Source organism: Triticum dicoccoides, chromosome 2A, assembly GCF_002162155.2.
Source record: "Triticum dicoccoides isolate Atlit2015 ecotype Zavitan chromosome 2A, WEW_v2.0, whole genome shotgun sequence".
NCBI classification, from domain to species: Eukaryota; Viridiplantae; Streptophyta; class Magnoliopsida; order Poales; family Poaceae; genus Triticum; species Triticum dicoccoides.
In genome coordinates this window covers 436,168,318-436,181,782 of record NC_041382.1, presented here as the reverse complement: position 1 = coordinate 436,181,782, position 13,465 = coordinate 436,168,318, and the positions used below count along the sequence as shown (strand labels likewise).

The following is a 13,465-nucleotide window of genomic DNA, read 5'->3' as shown; positions in this document are numbered from 1 at the left end:
TATTACAAAAACCTTTATCTACTATCCATATTGCACTTGTATCACCATCTCTTCGCCGAACTAGTGCACCTATACAATTTACCTTTGTATTGGGTGTGTTGGGGACACAAGAGACTCTTTGTTATTTGGTTGCAGGGTTGTTTGAGAGAAACCATCTTTAACCTACGCCTCCCACGGATTGATAAACCTTAGGTCATCCACTTGAGGGAAATTTGCTACTATCCTACAAACCTCTGCACTTGGAGGCCCAACAACGTCTACAAGAAGAAGGTTGCGTTGTAGACATCAACTATCAGAGACGAACAAACGCGTTCACGAACAGATGCGTTCGGGCGAACATTCGCAAAATAGCAAAACCAAAGAAACCCGGGAAAACCCTAACCCTAAGATAAAACCAATCTAAAAAACCAAACTAGAAAAAACCGGGGTGGTTTTTAGAAGTTCACGAGAAAAACCGGCGGCGGCGCGGTAACGAGATCCGGCGGTGGTGCGGGCAACCGCAAAGCGGCGGGGCGGCGTTGCGGGTGGCGGCGCGGCGACGGAGATGCGGCGGCGGGCAGCGCGGCAGGCAGAGCAGCGGCGTGCGGCGGCGTGCGGCACCAGCGGCGGCGACGGCTTGCGGCAGCAGTGTCGCTGGCGGCGGTGGTGCGGGCCGCAGCGGGGGGCGATGTGGGGAGACGCGGCGGGGCGGCGGGGTATATAAAGGCCTCGGGGGGCTACTGCTTGCAAGAGGGGGCGCGGAAGTCGATGCCGACCCGGACTCCGGCGGGAGTCCGGCGCTCGCATGGCGGCGGGAGGCGGTGGCGAGGCGGCTCGGCTGGATGGGCTTCGGCCCAGTCGGTCCAATTTTTTTTAAAATAAATTCCACCGAAGAAAAATCCTAATAAAATATAAAAAAATCTAAAAATGCCAAAAACAATTTTCACCATCTAAATAAAATATTTAGAACAAAGTGAACATTTTTCTGGCCTAATAATGCAATTTTGAAAAAATGCATATTTTCCTAATTCAAATAAAATAGCAATAAAATTCCAAATAAAATATTTATTTAGTTTTAATATTTTTCCTCCAATATTCCCCTCTGATATTTGGAGAAGTCATTTTATCTCCTCTCATTTATTTTTAATATTGGAATTATTTTAGAGAGAAAAATTATTAAAATCAAAATGATCCTCTTTCCAAATTTGAGAAAATTCAAATATGAAAACAATGAAATCCCCAACTCCCTCTGTGGGTCCTTGAGTTGCTTAGGATTTCTAGGATCACAACCAAAATGCAAATAAAATATGATATGCATATGAAACTCTATGCATTATCACTTATTTGGCATAATCCCTTCACATGACAACCAAAGTTTTAGCAAACAATGATTGAACCAAAATGCTTGAGAGCCATGAGGATGAGACATTTGTGGGTATGTTAATGTGCACTGTAGTATCATGTTTAGCTTTACATGCCCTTCACTACCTAATCTATGTTTTAATGGCTCCATCAAACAAAGACTCTTACATGCATTCCCGACAAGCAAGTGTTAACTAGAGGAAATATAATTGAGTGTTGCGAAGTTGTTTTATCTAGTAGATCAGAAACTTTGAGTTGATTATCTTTGCTTCACTAACACTTGCATAATAACCATGCCACCTCTACATCTATGCTAAGTTTTCACGTTAAGAAGTGGAGGACTATCTAGGCGTACCTATCATAAGTGAACCAAGACCTTCTTGTTATTTCGGTTTAAACAACTGGGTTCCTGATGAATTGGATTTCTCTCTATGTTGCTCGAGGATGATCAAGTTTAATCTTGGGGGAGTTGATGAGTGATATTTTTACACTCATCTACCCTTAGTTTAAACTTATATATTTCATTAAAACCAAGATATTCTTTCTGATATTGTCGCTAATGACTAACGAATGCATATGATTCTAGAAATCCTCTCTTTATTGTGTTTCTATAGGAAATATGCTAAATATGGAAGAGATCAAGTGAGAACATGAAAAGGAGTAAAGGAGGATATAGAAGAAATCGGGAGGAGGCATGCCAACAATTCAGAGTAGAAGATGACGCTCCATGCGACTGCGCCCGCTCGTATGAGCGATAGTATGGTGTGGAACCCGATGCTCCTCGTCCACTTGAACAACTTATATAAAGTGGTCTAGGATGAAATGTTAACAGAAGGCCCAAGAACAAGCCGCGAGCGGAGCCAGAAAGGAGTCATCTTCATCCCATCTTCATCAACCCTAGCCGCCACCATTTCCCATCTCCATAACCACCATCTCCATCTCCACCATAGTTATTCCTCCACTAGATCATACTTGTAAATCGATCACACACGGCATCCATTGTAAGACATATCACCAATTAATCTACCTTCATGATGTGTTCTATCATGTGTTCTTCGTGTGATCTAATCTCCATGTGTGAGTAGTCCGGTAAGGTATGGGTTGAGCAAGAGCCTTGCAACCCGATGTATTTGTTATGGGGATCAATGGAAGGGCTTTGAATTAACGTCTCGTATGTGTGAAATAAAATTGTTCCGTATATGTCTCTTGTCTCTTTCACGTCCTTCATCCCTGCAGGTGCCCTGGATCATGGAGAGCGGGTCACAAAGAGGCTAAGGGCAGGGAGATAGTGAAGTGTTATTCTGGACACGAGTGATAAAGGTTTAGTATGGTAATACAGATCCTATCTCTGGGACTCAATAGGTGTAGTCATTAAATGCCAAAGATCTAGTCTGATTATTGCAATCTTAATTACCAAGGAAACCCGTGAGACAGATAGGGCCTTCGGTTGGACAACTGACTCTTCATGCAGGATGTGTGCCGGTCAAGACGTAATTTGCACACATCCCCCACTATGGTTCCTAACAAGCACATCTAGATGGGTAACTTCCAACGCACAAATGAAGATCATATTTTGTGCTAACACAAATATATGGTTGTGAGCATTATGACCTCATACCTATGCCTATTATTATTATAGGTGTTCTCCTTTAGTTGTTTGATTTTGATCCGGTAAAAGGCTGATATTGTTCTTTAACAAAAACTTGCTTGAAACCCTAGCTTCAAGGGGGTCATCATCCCATGAGTTCGATAACTCAGGGTCACCTCTGGGGAAAAGGTGTGAATCCTTTATGCTTCATTTCTTGGTCACCAAAGGAAGTAATCTGGGGTGATTCCCTTGGGTAAGGTAGTGCTCCGGTGTTGGTGGTGTTGTTGTACCGCTATCCTCTGGCGGTTGTACTACCAGGTGTCGGTGCAACGGACACTGGGTCCATTGCCTAGACTGTGCACAGGCCCGAGGACAAGAACACAACACCCAAAGGTTAGATCAAGGCACAAGAGATTAGTTCCTTGAAGCATCAAAGTACAGATCAAGAAGACCAAGACTAGCCAAAGAGACAAGATACCACTACGAGAAGAACCTCCCTTTGTCGGGCAGGCGAGTCTGGCGAGGTTGAGGTTACCCCTGAAGCGAGCCTCCAAGATCGCCCCAGCAGGCCTGCCAGAGCTCGTGGAAGCAAACCACTCCACCACACCACCTCACAGCGACACACGTCGTCGATCAATGTGGTGTCAAGCTCCTAAGTGACTAAGTGGCTGCCTCCTGCCACATGGCAGCCGTTTCCTACAGAAGATACCTCCAAGCGACACCCGTCCTGAGACGTGTCAAGCAAGCAGGTGCAAAACTGGCAAAACAACCCGGCAGGTGATACGTCCATTTTGCATCATGTTTACCTACTGTTATTTATAATGGTTTTGGGTCAGTTCGGTTCCCTTCCTCACCTCCATGCCTGGATAAAACACTAGCCTGGCCTCGGCCTGAGAAACTCAGAAAAGCTGACTGACGAGGCTAGATGTGTTTGGATCCTGTCCTCTGCCTAGCCAGCTGTAACTACCTGTACCAATCTATAAACTATTGTTGGCCCACATCTGTACATAGCTAGCCCCACAAAAGGTGTCATTAGCACCCCACGCCAGCACCCAGGCTAGCACCAGGCGTCCAATTCTCGGTGCCTGGGCCAGGCTAACAACCTTCCTAGGTGACCCGGCCAGGCTAATCAAGATGGCAGATGCTCTAGGCCAGGCTATCATCCATTACCCAGGACATCATCCAAACAACGTCTTGGCCAGAATCACGCAAGCTCCAGGCCAGGCATAAAAAGATGAGGAAGCGAACCAAACTAACCCTTTATGCATAATAATGCTTTTTGGAGTAATTCTAATGCTTTTCCTCTCATAATATGCAAGGTTCACACAAAGAGGGAGAATTCCGGCAGCTGAAAATCTGGACCTGAAAAAGTTACGCCAGGCTACCAATTATGCACAACTCCAAATGAGCTGAGACTTCACAAGGAATTTTTATGGAATAAATAAGAAATACTAGATCAAATAACTACCAGAGGGGGCGACCTGGTGAGCACAAGACACCAGGGCGTGCGAGGCCCCCCAGGCGCGCCCTGGTGGGTTGTGCTTAGCCCCGCCCACCTCTGATGCCCATCTTCTGGTGTATAAGTCATTTCGACCTAGAAAAAACAAGGAGAGGACTTTCGGGACGGAACACCGCCATCTCGAGGCGGAACTTGGGCAGGAGCACTTTTGCCCTCTAGCGGCGCGATTCCGCTGAGGGAACTTCTGAAGGAAATATGCCCTAGAAACAATAATAAAGTCGTTATTTATATTTTCTTATATCATGATAAATGTTTATAATTCATGCTAGAATCGTATTAACCGGAAACTTAGTACATGTGTGAATACATAGACAAACAAAGTGTCCCTAGTATGCCTCTACTTAACTAGCTCGTTAATCAAAGATGGTTAAGTTTCCTAACCATAGACATGTGTTTTCATTTGATGAACGGGATCACATCATTAGAGAATGATGTGATGGACAAGACCCATCCGTTAGCTTAGCATAATGATCATTTAGTTTTTTCTGCTATTGCTTTCTTCATGACTTATACATGTAACTCGGACTATGAGATTATGCAACTCCCGAATACCAGAGGAACACCTTGTGTCCTATCAAACATCACAACGTAATTGGGTGATTATGAATATGCTCTATAGGTGTCTCCGATGGTATTTGTTGAGTTGGCATAGATCGAGAATAGGATTTGTCACTCCATGTATCGGAGAGGTATCTCTGGGCCCCCTCGGTAATGCACATCACTATGAGCCTTGCAAGCAATGTGATTAATGAGTTAGTCACGGGATGATGCATTACGGAACGAGTAAAGAGACTTGTCGGTGACGAGATTGAACTAGGTATGATGATACCGACGATCGAACCTCGGGCAAGTTACATACCAATGACAAAGGGAACAACATATGTTGTTATGCGGTTTGACCGATAAAGATCTTCGTAGAATATGTAGGAGCCAATATGAGCATCCAGGTTCCGCTATTGGTTATTGGTCGGAGATATGTCTCAATCATGTCTACATAGTTCTCGAACCTGTAGGGTCCGCACGCTTAACGTTCAATGATGATTTATATTGTGAGTTGTGTGATTTGATGACCGAAGTTTGTTCGGAGTCCCGGATGAGATCACGGACATGACGAGGAGTCTTGAAATGGTCGAGACATAAATATTGATATATTGGACGATGTTATTCGGACACCGGATGAGTTCCGATAGGTACCGGATAACTATCAGAGTGTTAGAGGGTTATCGGACCCCCCCCCCCTGGGAACTAATGGGCCTCTATGGGCCTTAGTGGAAGAGAGGAAGGGCCAGGAGGGGTTGGCCGCCCCCTGGGTCCGAATTGGACTAGGGGAAGGGGGCTGCGCCCCCCTTTCCTTCCCTTCCCTCTCTCCCTTCCTTCTTCCCCCTCTTCCTTAGGTGGAAACCTACTAGGACCATGTTTCCTAGTAGGATTCCCCTCTCCTAGAGTGCCCTAGGAGGGCTGACCGGCCTCCCCTCCCCTCCTTTATATACGGGGGCAGGGGGCACCCTAGGACACACAAGTTTCTCTTAACCGTGTTCGGTGCCCTCCTACACAGTTATACACCACGGGCATACCGTCATAGTGATTAGGCGAAGCCCTGCGCTGGTAACTTCATCATCATCGTCACCACGCCGTCGTGCTAACGAAACTCTCCCTCGGCCTCAACTGGATCAAGAGTTCGAGGGACGTCATCGCGCTGAACGTGTGCTGAACATGCAGGTGTTGTATGTTCGGTGCTTGGATCGGTTGAATCGCGGAGACGTTTGACGACATTAACCGCGTTAGTAAACGCTTCCGCTTTCGGTCTACAAGGGTACGTGGACACACTCTCCCCTCTCGTTGCTAGGCATCTCCTAGATAGATCTTGCGTGATTGTAGGAATTTTTTTTGAAATACTGCGTTCCCCAACAGTGGCATCCAAGCTAGGTCTATGTGTAGATGTTATATGCACGAGTAGAACACAATAGTTGTGGGCAATTATAGTCATACTTCTTACCAGCAATGTCTTACTTTGATTCGGCGGTATTGTTGGATGGAGTGGCCCGGACCGACATTACATGACCGGTATTGTTGGATGAAGAGTTCATGAGACTGGTTCTACTGACGTGTTTCGCACACAGGTGGCTAGCGGGTGTCTGTTTCTCCAGCTTTAGTTGGATCGAGTTTGACTATGGCCGGTCCTTGTTGAAGGTTAAAACAGCACACTTGATGACAAATCATTGTGGTTTTGATGCGTAGGTAAGAACGGTTCTTGGTAGAAGCCCGTAGCAGCCACGTAAAACTTGCAACAACAAAGTAGAGGACATCTAACTTGTTTTTGCAGGGCGTGTTGTGATGTGATATGGTCAAGACGTGATGATATAAATTGTTGTATGAGATGATCATGTTTTGTAACAGTTATCAGCAACTGGCAGGAGCCATATGGTTGTCGCTTATTGTATGAAATGCAATCGCCATGTAATTGCTTTACTTTATCACTAAGCGGTAGCGATAGTCGTAGAAGCAATAGTTGGCGAGAAGACAACAATGCTACGATGGAGATCAAGGTGTCAAGACGGTGATGATGGTGATCATGACGGTGCTTTGGAGATGGAGATCAAAGGCACAAGATGATGATGGCCATATCATATCACTTATTTTGATTGCATGTGATGTTTATCTTGTATGCATCTTATTTTGCTTAGTACGGCGGTAGCATTATAAGATGATCTCTCACTAAATTTCAAGGTACAAGTGTTCTCCCTGAGTATGCACCGTTGCTACAGTTCGTCGTGCCGAGACATCACGTGATGATCGGGTGTGATAAGCTCTACGTTCACATACAATGGGTGCAAGCTAGTTTTGCCCAAGCAGAATACTCAGGTTAAACTTGACGAGCCTAGCAGATGCAGATATGGCCTCGGAACACTGAGACCGAAAGGTCGAGCGTGAATCATATAGTAGATATGATCAACATAGTGATGTTCACCATTGAAAACTTCTGCATCTCACGTGATGATTGGGCATGGTTTAGTTGATATGGATCACTTGATCATTTAGATGACTAGAGGGATGTCTATCTAAGTGGGAGTTCTTAAGTAATATGATTAATTGAACTTTAATTTATCATGAACTTAGTACCTGATAGTATTTTGCATGTCTATGTTGTTGTAGATAAATGGCCCATGCTACTGCTCCTTTGAATTTTAATGCCTGCCTAGAGAAAGCTAAGTTGAAATATGATGGTAGTGATGTCTACTACGCAACCTTCTTCTTGTAGACGTTGTTGGGCCTCCAAGTGCAAAGGCTTGTAGGACAGTAGAAAACTTCCCTCAAGTGGATGACCTAAGGTTTATCAATCCGTGGGAGGCGTAGGTTGAAGATGGTCTCTCTCAAACAACCCTGCAACCAAATAACAAAGAGTCTCTTGTGTCCCCAACACACCCAATACAATGGTAAATTGTATAGGTGCACTAGTTCGGCGGAGAGATGGTGATACAAGTGCAATATGGATGGTAGATATAGGTTTTTGTAATATGAAATTACAAAAAAAGCAAGGTAACAAGTAATAAAAGTGAGCGTAAACGGTATTGCAATGCTAGGAAACATGGCCTAGGGTTCATACTTTCACTAGTGCAAGTTCTCTCAACAATAATAACATAATTGGATCATATAACTATCCTCAACATGCAGCAAAGAGTCACTCCAAAGTCACTAATAGCGGAGAACAAACGAAAATATTATTGTAGGGTACGAAACCACCTCAAAGTTATTCTTTCGGATCGATATATTCAAGAGTTCATACTAGAATAACACCTTAAGACACATATCAACCAAAACCCTAATGTCACCTAGATAATCCAATGTCACCTCAAGTATCCGTGGGTATGATTATACGATATGCATCAAACAATCTCAGATTCATCTATTCAACCAACACACAGTACTTCAAAGAGTGCCCCAAAGTTTCTACCGGAGAGTCAAGACGAAAACGAGTGCCAACCCCTATGCATAAGTTCACGAGCGGAAGCCGCAAGTTGATCACCAAAACATACATCAAGTGGATCACGTGAATATCCCTATGTGACCACAGATAAGCACATGCAAGACATACATCAAGTGTTCTCAAATCCTTAAAGACTCAATACGATAAGATAATTTCTAAGGGAAAACTCAATCCATTACAAGAGAGTAGAGGGGGAGAAACATCATAAGATCCAACTATAATAACAAGGCTCGCGATACATCAAGATCGTACCACCTCAAGAACACGAGAGAGAGAGAGAGAGCAAACACATAGCTACTGGTACATACCCTCAGCCCCGAGGGTGAACTACTCCCTCCTCGTCATGGAGAGCGCCAAGATGATGAAGATGGCCACTGGAGAGGAATTTCCCCCTCCGGCAGGGTGCCGCAACAGGTCTAGATTGGTTTTCGGTGGCTATGGAGGCTTCTGGCAGCGGAACTCCCGATCTATTCTGCTCGCCGATGTTTTTAGGGTATATGGACATATATAGGCAAAAGAAGTCGGTCAGGGGAGCCATGAGGGGGGCACGCCCAGGGGGTAGGGCGTGCCTCTATGCCTCGTGGCTTCCTCGAAGCTTCCCTGACGTCTACTCCAAGTCTCCTGGATTGCTTCCGTTCCAAAAATAACTCTCCCGAAGGTTTCATTCTGTTTGGACTCTGTTTGATATTCCTTTTCTTCGAAACACTGAAATAGGCAAGAAAACATCAATTTGGGATGGGCCTCCGGTTAATAGGTTAGTCCCAAAAATAATATAAAAGTGTTTAGTAAAGCCCATAAACATCCAAAACAGATAATATAATAGCATGAATACTTCATAAATTATAGATACGTTGGAGACGTATCAGCATCCCCAAGCTTAATTCCTACTCGTCGAGTAGGTAAATGAAAAAAATATGGTGTGTGAATGCTAGCAGGTGCACAAGTTTGATCAATGATAATTTCAATCACCTTTTCTAGCATCATTATATGTCATAACAATGGCTCATATCATAAAGCTTCTCATGACCAAGTAACAAACTATTCACATGTTAAAGTATAGATCATAAACTTTCTTGAGAACTAACAAACCGTGTTATTAGTCATCAAACAATTACAATTCATCTTATTTTCAGGAAGAGTCTATGTCAGAGCTTTGATTCAGCAAACTTCACATACTCAACTATCATTTAGTCTTTCACAATTGCTAACACTCACGTGATATTTATGGGTTCAAAGTTTTAATCAGACAAAGAGAAAGATAGGGGCTTATAGATTTGCCTCCCAACCTTTTACCTCAAGGGTAATGTCAACAATAATAGTTCATGATGCCTTACATCCAATTGGATATATATATATATACATCTAGGCTATTCTGTTACGCGTAACAGAATATTATTCTGTTACCCTACTTGAACTGATGGTTTCAGACGGTTGTACTGATGATTTTCATCTCATTGAACTCTGAGGAGCGCGCACGCCATGGCGTGGGCGAGAAGCGGAAGGAGCAGGGTGCCTCTTGCATTGCAGCCCTTGCGCACACGCGGTAGAGTGGCGGTACAAGTCCACACGCAGGCGGCGACGGGAGCATGAGAGAACGCGGGGAAAGCAGAGAAGCACGCGTCCATGGCGGCAGGGGACTTGGCGCAGCAACGGCAAACCGAGCGGAAAAGAGAAGAACTCGATCACGTTGTACGTCGCTCGGCCGATCGAGATGTACCAGGCGATCCCCTACAGCGCCGGCCAGCTGTCGGCGTGCCTGCAGCAGTCCGAGCAGGCCGAGGCCGAGGGCGCGGCCGGCCAGGAGGGCGGGCTCGCGGCTCGCCGACACGGCGGCGAGGGGCGACGGCGGGGAGGTGGTGAGGAGGGCGGTGGCAGAGAGCCTGGTGCTGGTGGTGGGGAGGTGCGGGTGCTACCTTAGCCACGTGGTGAAGCGGCTGTTGCAGGGGCTCGGGGTGAACCCCGCCGTGCACGAGGTCACCGACGAGGCCTAGCTCACTGCAGCGGTGGCCGGGAACGCTGGAGGCGAGGCCGTCGTCGCGCTGCTGGCGGCGTTCGTCGGTGGGAGGAACCTCGGCGGGCTCGATCGGCTCATGGCCGTGCACATCTCCGGCGAGCTCGTGCCCATACTCAAGGACGCCGGCGCGCTCTAGCTCTGAGTCTCTGACTCTGAGCAAAACCAAAGATGCATATGGGACGGGGTACTACGGACGTACGAACAACCATTTGATCATGAGTTAAACTTCTTTTCAATTCTCTTTTTGACTCTTGATGAGATTATGTGAGTTACTACTGCTCGATCTTCAGTCTCTCTTGATTGGGATCAATAATGGAGTACCAGCTTAGCTATAGTTATGCCTAAATTCTTTTGATTAGGGTAGGAAAAATTAGGAACTATTGTGCCATCTCGTGCTTATTTTCGACCACACGCTTGTAAATACATGGATGAGTGAAGAGGGGTGTACTATTTAGCACTGTATAAATCATGTTCCTTTCATCTTGCACATTAGTTTTCTAGATGCCAATTCATTTTGTCTTTGAAGGTTTCTTCTAGCAGGCTTATGATGTTATCACGAAATGGCACTATGTTGGATATTTGTAATCCATGAAGGGGTGCTTGTTTGTTGCAGCTGATTTCCCTCTCTCTTCTTCTATAGTACTCCTATTTATCATATATTAATTTTAAATTATTCTGAAAATAGAGGACTCGAACTGATCTCCAACTTTTGGGTTTGTATTGAGCGGTTTTCATAGACTAGACTTTACTCTGTTTTTTCCGTAAGATTTTCCTCGTAACTTTCCAACGATCTATGGTATCATTGTCCCCGAACTTGCATGATTTATATAGTTGAACTGAATGTCATTTTTTTCAAAAATAAAATATTTATTTGCAACAGTGCTTTGGACTTCTCCCATTTTACGACCTAAACATTTACCATTTGAATTTTCATATAGGGTTTTCTTTCTGTTTGAGCTTTTTTCGCGTCCCGAGCATGGTGCCGGGGCATGGCGCGTGTTATAGGGTTTTCTTTTGAACTCCCATTGTAGTAATACATGGACTTATGTGATGATAGGAATTCTTGGACTAGCACACGACGGTAGAGCACACACGATAAACATTCTGAAGTCGTCTAAGCTACAACATTTGGGGCGCGGGCAACAACGGTGGCGCTCGCGGCGGCACTCGTACTAATCTATGTGTGTGTTTGTACAGATAAGGTATTTTTTCATAGAGTAATTTTGAATGGTTCCGAAAAAAGTACTAGACTTCACTTTTTTGGTATGGCTTTTCCTTGCAACTTTTCAATGGTTTATGGTTTTCATAGTCCTCGAACTTGAATTGATTATATCATTATCATTGAACTGAATGCTATTTTTTGAAAAGAAAATGTTTTGTGTTTTTTTAACTCAATTTTTTTGCTACGATGTTTTGGACTTCTCGCGTTTTGCGACTTCAACTTTTACCATTTAAATTTTCATGGGTTTTTTATTTTGTTTGAGCTTTTTCCCGAACTTATCTGAGACTTCATGTTTGAACATACAACCGATGAGACTAGATCAAACATTTTGATGGAAACAGTAGTTCAAACATTAAAAAGTGCAGAAACGGTAGAAAATTTTAGTTCAGTTACTCTTGCTCAATCACAATCGGGCAGGCCCTGCTCAACACCACCTACCAAGACAGAAACGCTACACCAAACATGTGTTGGACTTACCTAGAGGAAGTTGGCATATAGTGCAAAAGAAATGAGACACGTGACAATGTTATAACCGATGAGACTAGATCAACCACAAAGAAGTGTAGCCATGTTCTTCGCAAACCAAACCAAATCGTCTCAGGTTTCGATTACCTAACATGAACAAAAGAGATCCGGAACACACACGACGTCTGCAAAAGCTTCATCAGCAGCAAACTCACAGCAGGTTCCCACGAGTGTGAATTAACAAGGGTGGCATGGCACCAAGTTACTGCACCAGCTTAATTCCTATGTACTACATACTGTACTTAGCAGTGGTGGTGCCACTAGCGGCGGAGGTGATGTTATCTATGATGCAAAGATGACACTCTCAGGACCTCCTCTTCCTCTTCTTCTTGTCCTCGGACTTGGCGCGTGCGTTCTTGAGCTGCAATGGAACACAACACCATCATCCATCTCAATGGATCACATCATATAAAAATGAATCAAATTTTAGCAACCGTGGGTGGAGGATGAGTAGTCAGCCAAGGTGGCTAGGGTGCTTACCCCGATGATGAGGACACGACGAGGACAATGGCGAAACTGGCGAAGAGGGTGAGTGCGTGCTTGATGTATCCCATGACGCCGCGCGCGCCCTCTCGATGATCTCCTTCGTGTCATACACCATGTTGAACTTGTGGAGTTCTGATTTTTGAACCCTCCCAATAGTAATACATGTACTGGGCGGTACAAGATTGTTGAGCAGCTGACCCACAGAAACAAAAACACTCCTGGAGTGCACACGCAAAATCATTTACAAAAATAGTAGTAGCAAGAAGCAATAAACAGCCGCACATACACGTGTTTTTGAGAGTGAAGCAACGGAGAGGCAAAGGTGTACGTAGCATAAACTTCATCCTGTTTTATGATGAGCACATCCACGATGCATCTTGTTTTATGTTAACCAAGTGAAAGTACGGTGCTCATTCTGAAGCACAACCACAAGCACTTGTTTCTATTATATGAAGATGGAAACACAGAGGAAATCGGACTCACCATCAGAAGTAGATGAACTGAAAAGCGTACAAAAGATGAACTTGTGCATACAAAAGACGAACTGAATCACCATCTCTGTACTGAACTTATGTATCTATACAATGCAATCCTATTATTATATCTTGTCAAAAATCTCAAATTAAAATTTGAACTTATCGAACATGCACATGGAACGGACAACAATTCACATAAATAATGTGTTACTTCCCTAGATGCTTCTACAATCACGGGAAATACAAGTCTACCCACACCACTATCCCAACCAAAATTGAAACTTGCATTCACAGGTTGTTGTGGAGTTT

General features: G+C 44.5%; 1 pseudogene; it reads left to right on the top strand.

Moving 5' to 3' along the window:
* The first annotated feature begins 10,144 nt into the window (after positions 1–10,144).
* LOC119359442 lies at positions 10,145–10,655 on the top strand (annotated as a pseudogene).
* The last annotated feature ends 2,810 nt before the right edge of the window (positions 10,656–13,465 follow it).